The sequence below is a fragment of the Haliotis rubra genome, unplaced genomic scaffold (assembly GCF_003918875.1).
Source record: "Haliotis rubra isolate DU_JTF1 unplaced genomic scaffold, ASM391887v1 Scf256, whole genome shotgun sequence".
Taxonomy (NCBI): Eukaryota; Metazoa; Mollusca; class Gastropoda; order Lepetellida; family Haliotidae; genus Haliotis; species Haliotis rubra.
In genome coordinates, this window is record NW_025766625.1 from 205,308 (window position 1) to 221,844 (window position 16,537).

General features: G+C 42.7%; 1 protein-coding gene across 1 annotated transcript in view; it reads right to left on the reverse strand.

The window, feature by feature from the left end:
• The window catches only part of LOC124279740 (zinc finger protein 879-like), a 41,596-nt gene extending 25,720 nt beyond the window's left edge, over nucleotides 1–15,876 (reverse strand). The window contains exon 1 of the mRNA XM_046715603.1: nucleotides 15,816–15,876. The gene's annotated coding sequence lies outside the window, so the exon portion shown is untranslated. The remainder of the gene's footprint in view (nucleotides 1–15,815) is intronic.
• Between the last annotated feature and the right edge of the window lie 661 nt (nucleotides 15,877–16,537).

The following is a 16,537-nucleotide window of genomic DNA, read 5'->3' on the forward strand; positions in this document are numbered from 1 at the left end:
AAACCAATGTTATATGTGGTGATATGAAGAACAACTATCACTGAAGTATGTGGGTTATTCTAGCTCAAGATGGGCTTACATAACAAGCATGGCAAGGCAGTGGCCATGTGCTCTCAACTGACTAGAACAAGGGCAATCAGAGTTATTCCCCCTTATACTATAAATAGCACTGGGGCCCTGTTGGGGATAGAGGCCCATTTAGGGTTGTACAGTTCATACTAGAATAGCTGATACCACATCCCCCTTTGTAAGAATAGAACACTTATCAGTGAACAATCCAGAAATAACGAGTAACTTAATGTGGACATGGCTGTGTATGAAATAATCAAAGAAAATAACTTTTATGCTAAGTGGCATGCACATTTAAATGTCCATAAGCTGAAAAAGAACACAAGGATAGATTTATCTTATCCCTAGGACCCTAGACTTTAAAAGTCACTGGTCTGGCTTGACACACACTACACTGCACTACAGGTCAAGTCTGTTTGGCTTGGTGGACACCCTTCCTGATCTGGTGACTGTACTGTTTGGAGGAATGTCACTGCTTGACTGCGGCTGAGTGGAGACTGGAGATTGAAGTAGTTCTGAGCGATGTGAAGTTGACTGCTGATGTGGTGGCAACAATACAAGATGTTTTCGATTTCTTCTCAGGAGATTGTCGCCTGAATCCATGTAGTAAGAACGTGGGGTGTTTGCTTTCTTGTATACTTCGGCTTCCCGAGTTGCTTCAGGATCATCAACTAACACCTTATCTCCCTCCTTTACTGGTGGAAGATTGCGACTTCTGTGACGTGAGTCGTAGTCAGATTTTTGTCGCTGTTTAGATTGCTTGAAAGATGAATCAACTTCATGTGAAGAAGGCAAATGAGGTTCAAGTTGTGATGGATGAACAGGAAGCGTTGTACGTAGATTACGTCCCATCAACAACTGCGCTGGGTGCCGTTGTACAAAGCAACCTTAGAGCTACGACAATCGTAAGACTATGTTGAGGTATGGGAGTTACGATCGCCTTATCGCTAAGATCACTTTGTACAATGGCACCCTGGACTGTAACCACATTGCAGAGGCGTACTTCTGTAAGTTAGCAATGCCAAATATGGGTCAGTCGCTTTCTTCAAAGTCTGTTTGATGGTTTTGACAGCTCTTTCGGCTTCTCCGTTGCTTTGAGGATATCTCGGACTGCTCATGATGTGATTGAAACAGTAGTCCTCTGAGAACGTCTTGAAGATGTACGACAAGTACTGAGGACCGTTGTCAGAGAATTCCATGTCTTCCAAAGATGGATTTCAGATGGTTTACAACACATGCTGAAGTTGTACTGGAGAGTTTGGCTATCTCGATGTACTTCGAGTAGTTGTCTATGACAAGCAGGTATGGACTTGAATTGATTTCAAACAGGTCAGTGGATACCTTACTCCATGGACGAGTAGGAATTTCTGACGGGATGAGTGGCTCATGAGAGTTAGGTTGACTACGAGCACAAGTACGACAACTCGTAACGACTTGTTCGATCTGAGAACTAAGTCCTGGCCACCATACAGATTCTTCTGCACGAGCACGACACTTGGTTATGCCCTGGTGAGTAGAGTGAATGATATCAAGCATTTCTGCTCTCATGCAAGATGGAATTACTAGCCTTTTTCCGAACAGTAAGAGCCCTTCAACCACGGAAAGTTCTCCTTGATAAGGCCAGTAAGATCTTGTGCAGTTTGGAAGAAATGTATAAATTGGCCATCCCTCGAGACAGTATTTCATGATGAGTGAACAGACAGGGTCTTGGCGCAACTTGAGACAAATTTCATCCAGACGCTGATCAGAAGCAGGTAGGTTTGCTAAGACTGAGTCAACGTAGATGTTTGTGTCCGCTAGAAGACAAGATTCCACAGTGGAGAATGGCGAGTTAAGAGGAGCTCTGGAGAGCGCATCTGCGGAATACAACTGCTTCCCAGGAACATGAGAAATGTCATATGAATATGCCATGAGGCGCATTCTGAATCGTTGTATTCTTGGTGGGAGTTTGTCAAGAGACTTGTTACCAAGAAGAGCGAGAAGAGGTTTGTGGTCAGTATTGATGTGAAAGTATTTTCCTAGTAGATAATCTTGGAAACGTTCGCATGCCCAAGTAATGGCTAGTGCTTCCTTTTCTACTTGTGCGTAGCGCTTCTCTGTCTCTGTCATCGAGCGGGAGCAATATGCGATTGGTTTGTGCACTCCATTGTCACATCTTTGTGAGATTACCGCACCCAATCCATAGGAAGATGCGTCGGCTGACAACACTGTCTCTGCATTTGGGTCATAATGTCCAAGAACTGAAGCACATGTGAGTTGAGATTTGATTGACTAAAATGCAGCTCGCTGAGGTTCCTCCCATATCCATTGTCGGTCCTTGACAAGGAGTTAACGAAGAGGCTGCGTGATGGGGGCAAGATTTGGAACAAACTTTGCAAGTTGGTTGACCATTCCGACAAACCTTCGGATATCTGAGACATTCTGTGGTTCTGGCATTTCGAAAATAGCGCTGATTTATCTGGGTCGGCTCGAATACCACTTTGATCGATGATGTGTCCGAGAAATTTCACTTGTGATTTGGAAAACTGGCATTTGTCACTATTGAGAGTTACACCTGCGTCCCGAAGTCTGCATAAGACTGCTTCAACACGCTGATCGTGTTCATTGTCGTCACGCCCATATGTGAGAATGTCATCCATTTGACAAACGACACCATCCAGTCCTTCTAAGATTTGTTGCATTCTCTTCTGAAAGAGTTCAGGTGCAGACGAAATGCCAAACGGGAGTCGATTAAAGCAATATCGACCAAAAGGTGTAATGAAACAAGTGAGAGGTTTGGATTCTTCAGACAATAGGAGTTGATGGAATCCTGAGTTAGCGTCAAGTTTGGTGAATACTCTTGCTCCGCTCAACTGACTGAGAGTGTGATCTACAGCTGGGAGTGGATGATTTTCACGTCTCACAGATTCGTTTAGTTTGGTAAGATCAACACAAATCCTTACTCTTTCCGAGGACTTGGGAACCACTACCATGCCGGCACTCCACTCGGTAGGAACATCGACCTTCGATATGATGCGGTTGTCTTCCATAGACTGAAGTTCACTTTTCACGCGGTCCATGAGAGGAAGTGGTACACGTCTAGGTGTAGAAATTGCAAAAGGTTTTGCATTCTCCTTGAGTTTGATGGTGTATTCGCCCTCCATTTTCCCTAATCCACAGAAAAGTTCAGGGAAATGTTCCTTCCATTTGTCACCTGTAACACTATCAATGAGTTCGATGAGGTGCAGTCCTTCGATTGCCGGTCTACCAAGTAGAGAACGTTTGAGACCTCTGGCGACATATATGTCTGATGTTCTGTTTCAACATCCCTGTTTATGCACTTGAGTTTGGCGCGAAACTTTCTAACAACACTCAAGCAGGAGTTTGAGGGACCATACAGCCTTTTGTCGCTTCTCCGTAGACGGGGAAGATACTGAGATGTGTAGACATCATACGGAATTACCGTAACATCAGCCCCTGTGTCGATCTTGAATTCTTCTGTGACAGATGAATTTATCTTCAGGTTTACAGTCCATGGCTGAGATGAACTTGTGCTGAGCATCCCGACAAAGGCATACTCAGGCTCATTTGTAGTAGGAGACTTCGGAGTAGATCTGACTTTTGACAGTCTAGATTTAGAACTTCGACACACAACATCCCAATGTCCGGCTTTACCACATTTACGACACGTAGAATTAGATGCAGGACACTCACTTCTAGGATGACTGACTGACTGAGTTTGGTTTTACGCCGCTTTTAGCAATATTCCAGCAACATCACGGCGGGGGACACCAGAAATGGGCTTCACACATTTTACCCATGTGGGGATTCGAACCTGGATCTTCTGCGTGACGAGCCAACGCTTTAACCACTAGGCTGCCCCACCGCCCCCTTCTAGGATGAGAATTCTTTCCACAATATTTGCATGTTGGTTTAGGCTTGGAGCGATCAATGAATGGACAAGATTTCTTTGATTTTGGCTTGTGCTGTGATTTCATGGATTTTGCTGATGGAGACACTACTTCCTCCACATTGGAATTGCTAGTTACATCAGGCTTACTTGTAGCTCCACGAATAACTGGTTGCTGTTTGTGAATAATTTCAGACTGGCGCACATGACTAACAGCAGACTGCAGAGTGAGATTAGAATCATGCTGGAGTTTTTCTGAGGCTCAAATCACGAATTCCAACAACTATTCTGTGTCGGATCATCTCGTCATGAAGAGAACCATAATTGCAATTTTCAGCAAGAGAATACAGATCAGTGATGAAGGAATTAACAGGCTCTCCCTCTTTTTGGCATCGCTGATTGAATTTAAGCCCTCTCGAATATCACATTTCTAAAGCACTGAGAAATAATCATCAAATTTCTGCTTTACTGTATCATAGTCATTTTCTTGATCCTCACTGAGAGAAAACGTAGGGAGAATATCATCTGCTTCAGCACCCATTAGATACAATAACTGATTCACCTGAGTTGTAGAGTCCTTAGTAGAAGCAAGTGATCCGGTATCTCTCAAATCTTCTGATCCAACGAGTCCAACTTTCAGGGTTAGAAAAGTCAAAAGATTCAGGTGGAGTGATCTGAAAGTTTGCCATGATGAGCTTTGAACCACTTCTGACACCATGTGGTGTTATGAAGGACAACTATCCTGAAGTATGTGGGTTTATTCTAGCTCAAGATGGGCTTACATAACAAGCATGGCAAGGCAGTGGCCATGTGCTCTCAACTGACTAGAACAAGGGCAATCAGAGTTATTCCCCCTTACACTATAAAAAGCACTGGGGCCCTGTTGGGGATAGAGGACCATTTAGGGTTGTACAGTTCATACTAGAATAGATGATACCACATTATAGACTGGTGTATTCAGAAATTACAGTTAACTGTTGAGATAAATTGGCGTTTTTTCTTTTCATAATCATCTTAGTCTGAGATACCGATCATAGGTCCACCACAAACTTTGGAAAGGGGTTGGGGGTGGGGTGCACCCCAGTTATCACGAGAGTTTCAATGGTCATTTAATAACTTTCAGGATAAAGATGGGGTGGGGGGTGCACATCCCTGCACCCCCCCTCTGAATCAGCCTATGGTACACATGAATTGAACACATTTATTTATCACACAACTGGAATATTTCCGAGCGTTGTTGTTGACAAAAGTAGTATATAATGATGGTTCTATTACAGGGTACCCTAATGGCTTATTTTGACTTAATTCTGCTCCCAGCGTTCCCAGATTTTCGAGAGGGAGACATCGTTTGATGAACAGACTAGCTCGCCAGTATAGGCAGGGTTTAATTTGCCTCGTGTTTGACAGCCCGCCCCGACAGCATAATGGTAGAGCGTTGGCCTCAGAATCCAGCGAGTGGAGTTTGAGTCGGGCGAGCGGTGAAAACTTTTGCGAATGAGGACCCAGACAGCGAGTGTTCCTACACCAAACGCGGTTACCAAGGTATACAGTGTGACGTCATCAGCTTGGCAACGGCGCTCTGGCCAAGAACCCTGTTGCTAAGCCAAACAAGATGGCCACTGAACCTAACAATGATGTACATACTCGTCTCGACACGACGTTGCTAGGCCAATCAAGATGTCCACCCAACCCAACAACGGTGTGAAGGCCGAGCACACCGTTGCTAAGCCAAACAAGATGGCCGCCGAGCTTGGTAACGCCGTGCTCAGCCGAAACACCGCTGCTAAGTGGCCGCCCAACCTAGCAACGCCGGTTGGAGCCTGATAAATAAGTTGGTTTTGGACACGCTGTAGACAGCAGCTGACTACCAAGGGTCGGGTTGAACTATTTGTTTTCTACTTTATGCGCATGTGTCCATACATATAAGTATTTACACCGTCGATGGCGATTCATCGTTTCGAGTCCATGGGCGACAGCGATGTTTTATTTATAGTGATCCCGTAGATTTTGTGGCCGTCGAGGACTTTTTTGTTGACTGTTCTTTATTCTTTTAATACAAATTGCCACACTTCCATGCTCCTTGCATAACTTCAAAGGAGTTCTCACACCTTTTCCGCATATATTGCAAACATAGTTCACGCTACCTCTTTTTACAAGTTTCATGTGCTTAGAGCATCGAGGGCCTCTACAGTTCTTCCTACACAAATCTGTGGTACCGGGAAGCACGTAAGAACACTTATTCAAAACGATGTTAATATATTCAAAGTCAACCATTCGTCTAATTTAGCAATAAAAGTCACATTTAGAGCTATGTTTTATATGACTATAACGATGATGACCGTCAAAGAGCTGTGATCTGAGGCTAAAAAAAGTTGGCTAATCCCATCTGACTAAACCAAAACTTGTAGAACTTTTGAAAGAATGAGAGATCGTATTCACACCAGCAGATCTTACAGTACAAGGCTTCCTAAGAAGTTGGAGAATGCGAGTCAATGAAAACATAACACTGGATAGAGTCAAACCCATTATATACGACAAACCCAGGATGGAATTGTTCGATCTGGGTAGCGTGAAGTATCAACTTTCAGTCAAACTAACCATCACGAAATCCTTAGGATACATGTGCGATAGGTCTGAACTACTTCTAGTAGGAGGGTTAGAAACGATCGAAGAATTATTGCCTAGACAAACTGAAACAATTCATCAATTCAACATCGTGAGACTAGCCTTTAACCCCAAAAGATGACGGTTAAGGTGAGTGAGTGAGTTGGGTTTAACGCCGCTTTTAGCAATATTCAAACAATATCAAGGCGGGGGACACCAGAAATGGGCTTCACACATTGTATCCATGTGGGTAATCGAACCCGGTCCTTTGGCTTGACGAGCGAACGCTTTAACCACTAGGCTTCCCCACCCCCCCGCGTTGTTAAAGGAAAGCATTGATGCATCGATAAAAACGATAGAGGCAAAACTACACGATTGGGTTAAACCTGATGTGAAATGGTCCTTAAACGAAGTCAGGGTGTTTACATCGACGTAGTCAATGCATCTCCACTACGTAGTGGATATTACCTCGCACTACCCGCTTATTATTCGAGAAAGAACGCCATCATCAACGTAAAAAACAGAGACGACAACTACTTTAGATGGGCGTTAAGATCTGCCCTAAACCCAGTATCATTAAAAATTGCTGCCAGACCTTCCTCTTATAGTAAAAATGATGGTTTAAAATTTGTGGGAATGAAAACACCAACACCGCTTTTGCAAATCACCCAAGTAGAAGAGCAAAACACAACGATTCCATGCATTCATTTATTCCTAGTCGAGAAGGGCGGAAAATTTCATTACACGTGGACTAAAAACTTAAACCGTTTTCTATTCGATTCCACCCGACAAGAAGTACTTTTTGCGATTTCTGTCTACAAGGCACATCATCAAAGGAGCACATTTGTTCGGGGGTGGACAAATTACTAGCCGACAGACGATTAATGGAATAGAGGTTGAAAGAGGACTGTTGCAAATTAGGCATTATAAACGGACTTCGCCACTCTTTTCTTTATTAAATGTTAATCTTCCTGAGTCTCCTAAATTCACTAATAAAATCTGCATGCCTTTTATTGATAGGTTTCATTCTTACTTTGTCAGACCCATGTTCTTTGCACAAAGAATACTGACCTTTGACCCCTATTCCGCATATTTTGCATACATAATTGACATGACCCCTTCTCGTAGATTGGGCATGTTTGTGACAATATTCAGTCCTACAGTGCTTTCCGCATGTCAAGGGCTTGCCCAGCAATACCCACTTACAGTTGTAAGTTCCCAGGGTCCACATACTTGTATGCTCATAAGGTCCACAAATCTCAAACTGGGTGTTTAAACAGACTCACACATTCCATTCACTGCATTGTATACAGGAATGTTTAACCACTGAGCTGACTCAAGTCCACACACACAGCATTGTACAGATATCGAGCCATGCTTTGGTGTTTGCCAGGCTATGCTTTGCTTGCAGTTTGCTTGATTTTTGCTTCGAAGTTGGAATATGAAACTAGTTTCTTCCTAGTTTGCACCTAATTTCAACTTAGTTTGTCTAGGTTCTGCCTAGTTTCTACCTAATTTGCCTAGGTTCTGCCTAGTTTTCCATATAGACAATGGTGTAGATATATAGTACAAACAAAATGCCTCCGAAGACACCTATCGCCAGACCAAGTGGAAGAGATTCACAAGATGCGTGGAAAAATCTCTGCACAAGAAATGAAACAACGATTTGGAATCGGTTCCAATCGACTACGCAAAATATAGAATACAGAAGATATGCAAACAGCTACAAATCCAACCGCAAGAACCGTCGACCCTCTGCCTGCTGCAGAACCCCGACCCCTTGCCCGCCCGGGCGCAGATAGCTCCGACCTCCAGCACAACGGTACTGCCTGCTGCAGAACCGCCGACCCTCTTGCTGATAGAACCAACCTCCAGCACAACCGTACTGCCTGCTGGAGAATAGTCGACCCTCTTGCCCCCTTCCAAATCTGACCATCCAGGACTTCTATGACCGCTTGGGGAAGATCCAGGCTCGTGTGGAGCAAAACATGACGATGTTGTTGGCTCGTGCAGAGCAAACCAAAAATTTGTTGGTTGACATCTTGTCTGGGCTGGACAAGGACGACGACGAAGAACTCTGGGAGGAAATAGAGGAGGAACAAGAAGAGACTCGTCTGGATATCGAGAAGGTGCGGCAGATGGTAGAATTGGCCCAAAAGTGGACCTTCCTTTCGCTAGCCGCCGTGTTTCTCTGGAAGGTCATCCACAAGACCTGGAAGCACAGCACACCGGCCGACAGACCAGTTGTTGAGAAAACCAGTTCCCACGACGAAAACCCAGGCACCCCTTCCACATGGACTAGAAAAAAAAAAGGTTTTTGTCATTATATTCCTGTCCATAGTTCGGGAATCGAGATTAGCATTAGATCAATAGCATCCCAATTCCGAATGATCATCGTAATTTCAACCGGACATTTTTTAAGTTTGACTATGATATCATGCATCGCTAAATAGCGGCGAATAAGTACATTGCTATTATTTAAAAGCGGTTTGCATATCAACATGATGAGCAATGAAAGTTCTATTAGTGATAAAAAATACTCAGGGTATACAACATGAGTACTGTACGAGAACTGAAAGCTCTCGTGAAAAGTCGTGAACCGACTGGTTATTCTCGCATGAGGAAAGCCAAATTGTTGACATTGCTCGACATTAAACATGTCAAGCTCCCTACTGTACGAGAACTCAAAGTTCAAGCTAAAGAATGTGGGTTGAAGGGTTATTTTGGCATGAGGAAAGCCCAACTGCTAACCTTGATGGAAGACACCGGTCGGTCGGTCGAACTGCAATTACCACACGATGTGGGTAAGAATCTGAGAGGCTAGCAGATGACCATCCAGTCTAACATCGACATCAGCAGCATCAAACCTCTGATCGCCGACAAAGTCGACGAAGAGTTTAATGATCTGGGAAGTATAAAATACCAGCTGATAATTAAAATGTTGCTTAACAAAGAGCAGACAGATGGTAGTACCGAGTACACCAAACCTTATTTCAGAGGCAAACAGGAAGTCATACTTCAATCCGACTCCATCCCTTCGACCATCGACACCTCGTTACAAAAAATACAAGAATCGTTAGAAAAATATACGCACATGGGCTCCGGAAGAATTTAGGTGATTATCACGACCTGTATTTAAGAACTGACATACTGCTGCTGGCCAACGTTCGAGACTTTCAGAAAAAATGTGTAGATCGTATTGACACCATCTATTTGGATATAGCCAAGTACAAACCACTCAAAGGCGGATCTTACCTCCCGGTGCCGAAGCATTTCAGAGATAAACACGCCATCCTCAACCCCGAAACCAAAGGGGATGATGATGTTAATAATTATTGTGCGGTGGTGGCAGTCATAGCTGCCTCGCATGAACCGAAAGGTAATCCGTGCAGGCATTCCAGCTACCCCACACTGGAGGCATCTGGGTTTGACTTCACAGATGTAGAATGCCTCACACCCAGCTCCTACTGGACGAGATTCGAAAAGCAAACCATTTAGCCGTCAACGTGTTCGGTCACCATGGCAATAAAACCATCGTACACCGAATCAGCTCCATGTCCAATGATGTGCACAGAATCAATTTATTTCTGATCGAAAAAGAGGGCAAGTATCACTACGCAGTGATCAAAAGTTTGAGCCGACTGTTGTACGACCAATCGAACCACGCCAGAAAGAAACATTTCTGCGAACGATGTCTGCACGGGTACAGTTGAGAAGACCTGCTGGAAGGGCACAGAGAGGACTGTTGAGGTGTGGGAGGGACTGCTGTTAGAATCGACATGCCCGAAGAAACATAAAACACGCTAAAATCATAAAACATCATATGTAACCCTCGTTATAAGCCCATTAAACAGTCGACCATGACCCCCGACGACACGACTGAACAAAGTTTGAGCGTAAAATTGCATTAAAGCAGGTTCGGGTAAGTGGTCAGTCCGATGCAACGGGGAAACAAACGCCCCGTAATCTACCGAGGTCCCGACACAGACGAAATATTTCTTAAGTCTTTACAAAACGAAGCGAAAAAAATCAGGGAAGCTTTGTCGGACCCTACCCCCATGCGTATGACACCAAAGAATGAGTTTGCTCATCAACAAGCTAGATATTGTCATGTATGCTGGGGACTCCTTAAAGACAATTCCGTAAGAGATCATTGCCACATCACTGGTCAATACAGAGACGCCGCCCACAACGCGTGCAACTTAAAGCTTAATATCGATACCCAAAAGATACCTATCCCCATGGTGTTTCACAACCTTCACTGGTACGATGCCCACGTTATCATGCAGGCCATCTCGAAAATCGATGGCGACTTAAAGTGCATCTCCAAAAACATGGAAAAATACAACTCCTTCTCGTTAAACAATCTGAGATTTATCGACAGCACCCAGTTTCTCCTGTCGTCCCTCAACAGTTTGGTAAAGGCCAACGATACCTTTGCTATAACCAATCGATACACCAATGCGGCGACTCGGTCTTTGCTGTTAAAAAAGGATGTGTACCCATACGAGTACATGGACGATTGGTCTCGATTCATGGAAACGAAATTACCTCCCATCGACAGTTTTTATAGTCCCTTAACCGACTCGAACATTTCCCAGGACGATCACGTGCACGCCCTTAACGTGAGGGAGAAACTAGGCTTAAGAATTTAGGTGATTATCACCACCTGTATTTAAGAACTGACATACTGCTGGTGGCCAACATGTTCGAGACTTTCAGAAAAAATGTGTTTGAAACAGTACGGTCTAGACCTTGCGATATGCACCTGTTTATCGAGAAACGAATGCGCGGTGGGATTTCCATGGTATCAAAACGCTACACGAATAATAACACGAAACAATAAATACGAGGAAGGCTACGACTCAAGTAAACCCACCAATCATCTCCTCCATCTCAACGCAAACAATTTGTACGGCTGGGCTATGAATCAAACTTTACCCACGGGCGGGTTCGACATTTTAATATGAAAAACATTATGGGTATCCCCGAAAACTTTGAGATGGGATTCCTATTCGTAGTGGACTTGGACTATCCTGAAGAATTGCATGCCTCCCACAACAGTTATCGGCTGGCTCCCGTACACATTTAGAATCTCAAGATATAGCACTGTCCCGACACTACAGGCAACATATCAGATCTAAGCATGATCATATACTGAACTTATTATCGAAGACCTATGGCATATGGATGGGCATAATTACCTCATTTTGGCAAGTCCGTCGGAAATATTTTACTGCTATTGCACTGTCGTATATTGGCAGGGGAAAATCGAGTAGGGTTTTACATCACCTTGAACAGTATTTCAAGTATGAAGAGACTTGGAATTTTATGAGGCAGGAAAGCCATGCATGCAAAATGTAACATGTCTTACTTGGGATTAATCTTTTTGTACAAAGAAAACAAATCTCAATAGTTTGATCCTTGTAATGCATGATCAGATAGAGAAACTAACCAATGAGTTCCCATTCAGCATGCGTAAAGATGAAGTAAATTGTGATACAGGTTTCAGGACAACACAGAGGGTTAATGGATTGAAACCACTGATAATGTGCTGTGCTGTGATATTGCTCTTGACCTTATGACCTTATGTGGTATTGCATAAGCACATTGCAAATTGTTAATTGTTTAATAATGAGTGAGTGAGGTAAAATTTAAAGTCACATCAGCAGTATTTCAGCCATATTGTGACTTTATCTGACTATGATTGACCGAACTGAGATGGGTACATCTTAGGATGAAAGGTTCATCTTAGAATTACCTGTATAGATCTGGGTTAGAAACTTAGAATTGGTCTTCAGTAACCCATGTGAGTCTACTAACAGGATCGAGTGATCTGGCTTGCTGACTTGGTTGACAAATGACATCGTATCCCAATTGCATACATCAATGCTCATGCTGTTGATCACTGGATTGTCTGGTCCAGACTCGATTATTTACAAACCGCCACCATAGCTGGAATATTGCTGAGTGAGGTGCAACAAATAAACAGGTGTCTTATGGTAAACCCAGTATACAACTACACGTTCACTAAATATTAACAAGAAAAACATGACAATCAAATGATATTATCATACATGAAATTTTACTTATTCATGAAAGTAGATCTACATGTTTCCTAAAAACTATTCATAATACATAAGTATTATTAACAACAAATTTGAATAATAGTTCTCTCCCATAAATGTATCAACCATCCAATGACTTTTAAATGATTCATTATTTTGCAGTAAAACATTATTTACGATTCACCTACAGTAATATGCTGAAACAATTTTATAAATAACTGATAGAATAATAACAACATAAGGTAGTTAGGGAGCTGATCTTTTTCACATTAGAATAAGTATGTGTCACTAGAAAGGGAGGTAACACAGAAATGACAAAGATAACAAATACATGGTATCATCAGTTGCATGACCCATGTTGGATTTATTTGGTGGATTTGGTAGCCATGTCCGAACTCATGAGACATGATCTGGCATGGTCATGTTTGTATCTGGTTCCATTCCATAGGTATTCATTATAGCCATGCAGAGAAATGAGGTGGCTGGCTCTTCTGGCACAAGGTGTACTGTATGTCCACCAATGAATACTTGGAGGTGAGGTGAGGTGAAATTGGGTTTTACGTCGTGCTTGAGAATATTTCGCTCATATGACGATGTGCATGCTTGTGTATGTGCGGCTGCTTGTACTAGCCCAGACTGAAGCTGGTTTTATAGTGCTAGCCCACTGAGATACCATGCCGCAGTGAAGCATGAATACCCCACTCAGACACATTATACTGACTCCGAGCCGACCAGTCCTTGTTGTACCCATTAATGCCGAGCGCCAGGCAGGGACCAACAACTGCCATATTTTAACATCTTTTGGTATGACGCGGTCGGGGATCAAACCTGCGACCTTCCGCTCTCAGGGCGGACGCTCTAACCACTACACCACGGAGGCGGTACTTGGAGGTATAGAGTAAGTATTCAATGTAGCCTTGAAGAAAAACAAAGTGTCTCCTGGTGTAATGGTTATGGCATTACTGCAACAATGGACCTAAGAAAGTATGGAAAGCCAACTGTAAATAGGGTTCTCTGTGCAGTTTGGAGTAAGAGGTAGCCTTGTCATTTCTGCTTCTTGGATTCTGAGTGGGTCTTTCTGTGGGCCCTCAGCTGATGAGGGAGAGTGAATCTCTTGTCACACAGTTCACAGGCATGTGCTTTCAGTCCTAGGTGGCTCTTCTCGTGATTGGTAAGTTGGTGTTTCAAACTAAACGTTTTCCCACAAAAATTACACAAAAACTTCTTCTCCTCGTGGGATTTCATGTGAATATACATGGCGTTTATTTTCACCATCTTCTGACATACATTACATTCAGCACTGACTTTCCCAGCTTCCATATGAATGACAGAATGAGTCTGCAATGTACCATTTGATTTAAATGTTTTGCCACAAACAGTACATAAATATGGTCTCTTATCTGAATGTACAGTGTCGACATGGAGGCGGAGAGACCAACATTGTATAAACTGTGCATCACAAAGTTTACACTTGAATGGCTTTTCATCAATTCGGTAGTTCTCACCCACGTGATATTTCATTGCATGTCTCACATCACTCCCTTCATATGGAAAGTAGTATCTATTGCAATCACTACACTTTATTTTCCGCTTTCTCTCATGTACAAATAACATATGATGTGTCAAATTGCAGGACCTCTTAAATGCACTTGTACAGAGCTTGCATTCATATGGCCTGTCTGTGGAGTGGATCAAACTGTGTAACTGCAAACCCCTATGCTGAAAGAATTTCTTCCCACAAATTTGGCATTCATAGTTATACATTCCTGTGTGTACATTCATATGTTCTTTCATTGCACATGGCGACTTGAACCTTTTCTCACATACTATACATTTATGACGAAGTTCTCGTTTTCTCTTCAGTCTATTAGTAAGCACCCCGGTGTGTATGGACATATGATCTTTAAGTTCCAAGTTGGCATTTGAACTCTTTCAAACACACTATACATTTGTGCCACTTGTGTTCCTTCTTTTGAGGACTATGTTTCTCCGCATCAATATTACACAATGGTGCTGGTGAACATGCAGCACTGTCCGTGGTGGGGACGTTTGGAGCCTGCATCTCTGAGGATGTAAACACAGTCATCTAGTGTTTGTCAGACCAGTGAGAAGATACTATGTTCCATTGTAGATGCAATTCATATCCTCAACATTTGTCCTCGATGTAAGTACATATTCCAGTGGTAGGGGTAGAGTCGGACATCATGGTTAGAGCAACCTTGGCATCTGTCAGCTACTGTGTGCTCTCTGAAACAGAATGTGGAACATCACACACTATGTAACAACAACACAATTCCTGGGGGTATATTCCGGCGCAGATGTTGATAGTAATGAATAATGCTGTAATGTAGGTATCATTTCCTCCTACTTTTATAGAAACTTTTGGAACATTTCATGTGAGTGAGTGAGTGCTTGATGCACTAGCCAGCCCTCATTTGTCAAAGAGATGAACACAGGTTAACATGATGTGGTCACAAAAGAGTCTACCTATGGGATGTAGCAGTTGACAAAAAACACTGTCAGTGTCAGATGGCTTATGTATATGAATGATTATGATGACAATGAGAACAATCTTATGTTGATAATAAAGACAGCTCTGGAACATTTTGGAAGATGTGACAATTTAAGCAAAAGAAGAAACACTTTGTAGACACAGGTTCACTGACTGTGCTACTTAACACAATTCAAGGGCTAATCACCGATAAAATTTCAAGATAAAAGTTGTTGACTGCATGTAGTAGAGAATTCAAGGTATAAAGTATCAAGAGTAGGGCACTTTACTGGGCAGGTTTTTTTTCCAGATTTTAATTAGCACTGAGACCCGTGTGAAGTTTGATTCACATTTTGAACAATACAGAAATTGTAAAGCGAGTCTGGAAAATGCACTGAACATAATTTACTTCCCTCTTTAAAACGTTTAGTAGGAACACCACCAGCTTTCTGTGACCCTGAGAAGTGTAAATTGGCACAGCTCTATGTATCTTTACTTTTTTATTGGCATTCTAGAAGTTGAGGATGAAGAATGGGGACGTTTCGACATGGATTTAATGTCGTTATCAAGCAACGACAACGGCATTAGAATCTAAGTAGAAATGACGACTATATACAGAATATAGAACTTGTATCCATAAACAATTGTCCTCATTCTGTATCTTTACTTGTTGCATACCATTTAAAGCACGTACCCACATACAAAACAACAGTTTTTACATAATGTCCGACAACAGCCTCGTGCATCCGAGTACATTATAAATGTAAACAGCATCTACAGTTACCTCCCTTGAAATAACTGCCATTCGTAACTACTCGCCTCTTTCCGTGACCTACAAGAAGCTTACCGGAATGACACGAGTAGTAGTCGATGACCATCCAAACAGGGGCAGATTTGGTTGTGATAAAAAAACAAAACACTTTTGACCAAGCTAGTGGCATAACTACATCGTGTGTCACTTTTCAAGAAGACTATGCAATTCAAAATACGTGTTTAGTGACCAGAAGTTTACTATACAGCTAGTCCACATTTCGTACAACAAACCGATAAGTTGGGTCCCGTCTCTCATATCGCAAGTTGATGTAGCGCAAAGGTACACAGGAACTAAGCTGGTTCCCGGCTCCCTTTGCGTGCGTAACCTTGCGACATGCGAGACGGGGCCCAGCTTACCTACCCTACCACCTGCAATAAGACAAAAACGCATAGTGAGGTATATATAGGGAATATGATTTAGTACGTTTTCTTCGAAGGGGAAACATACGTCACATAATTCTTTGAATAAATAACCCATATATAATATAGACAACAAAAGAAAACAACAACCAACAATTAAACAAAACCCCAAGACACCCAAAACAATCATGATGAAGGGAAAGGGTTGTTGGACAATTACTATCAGGCACCTGTTTGTTCTAG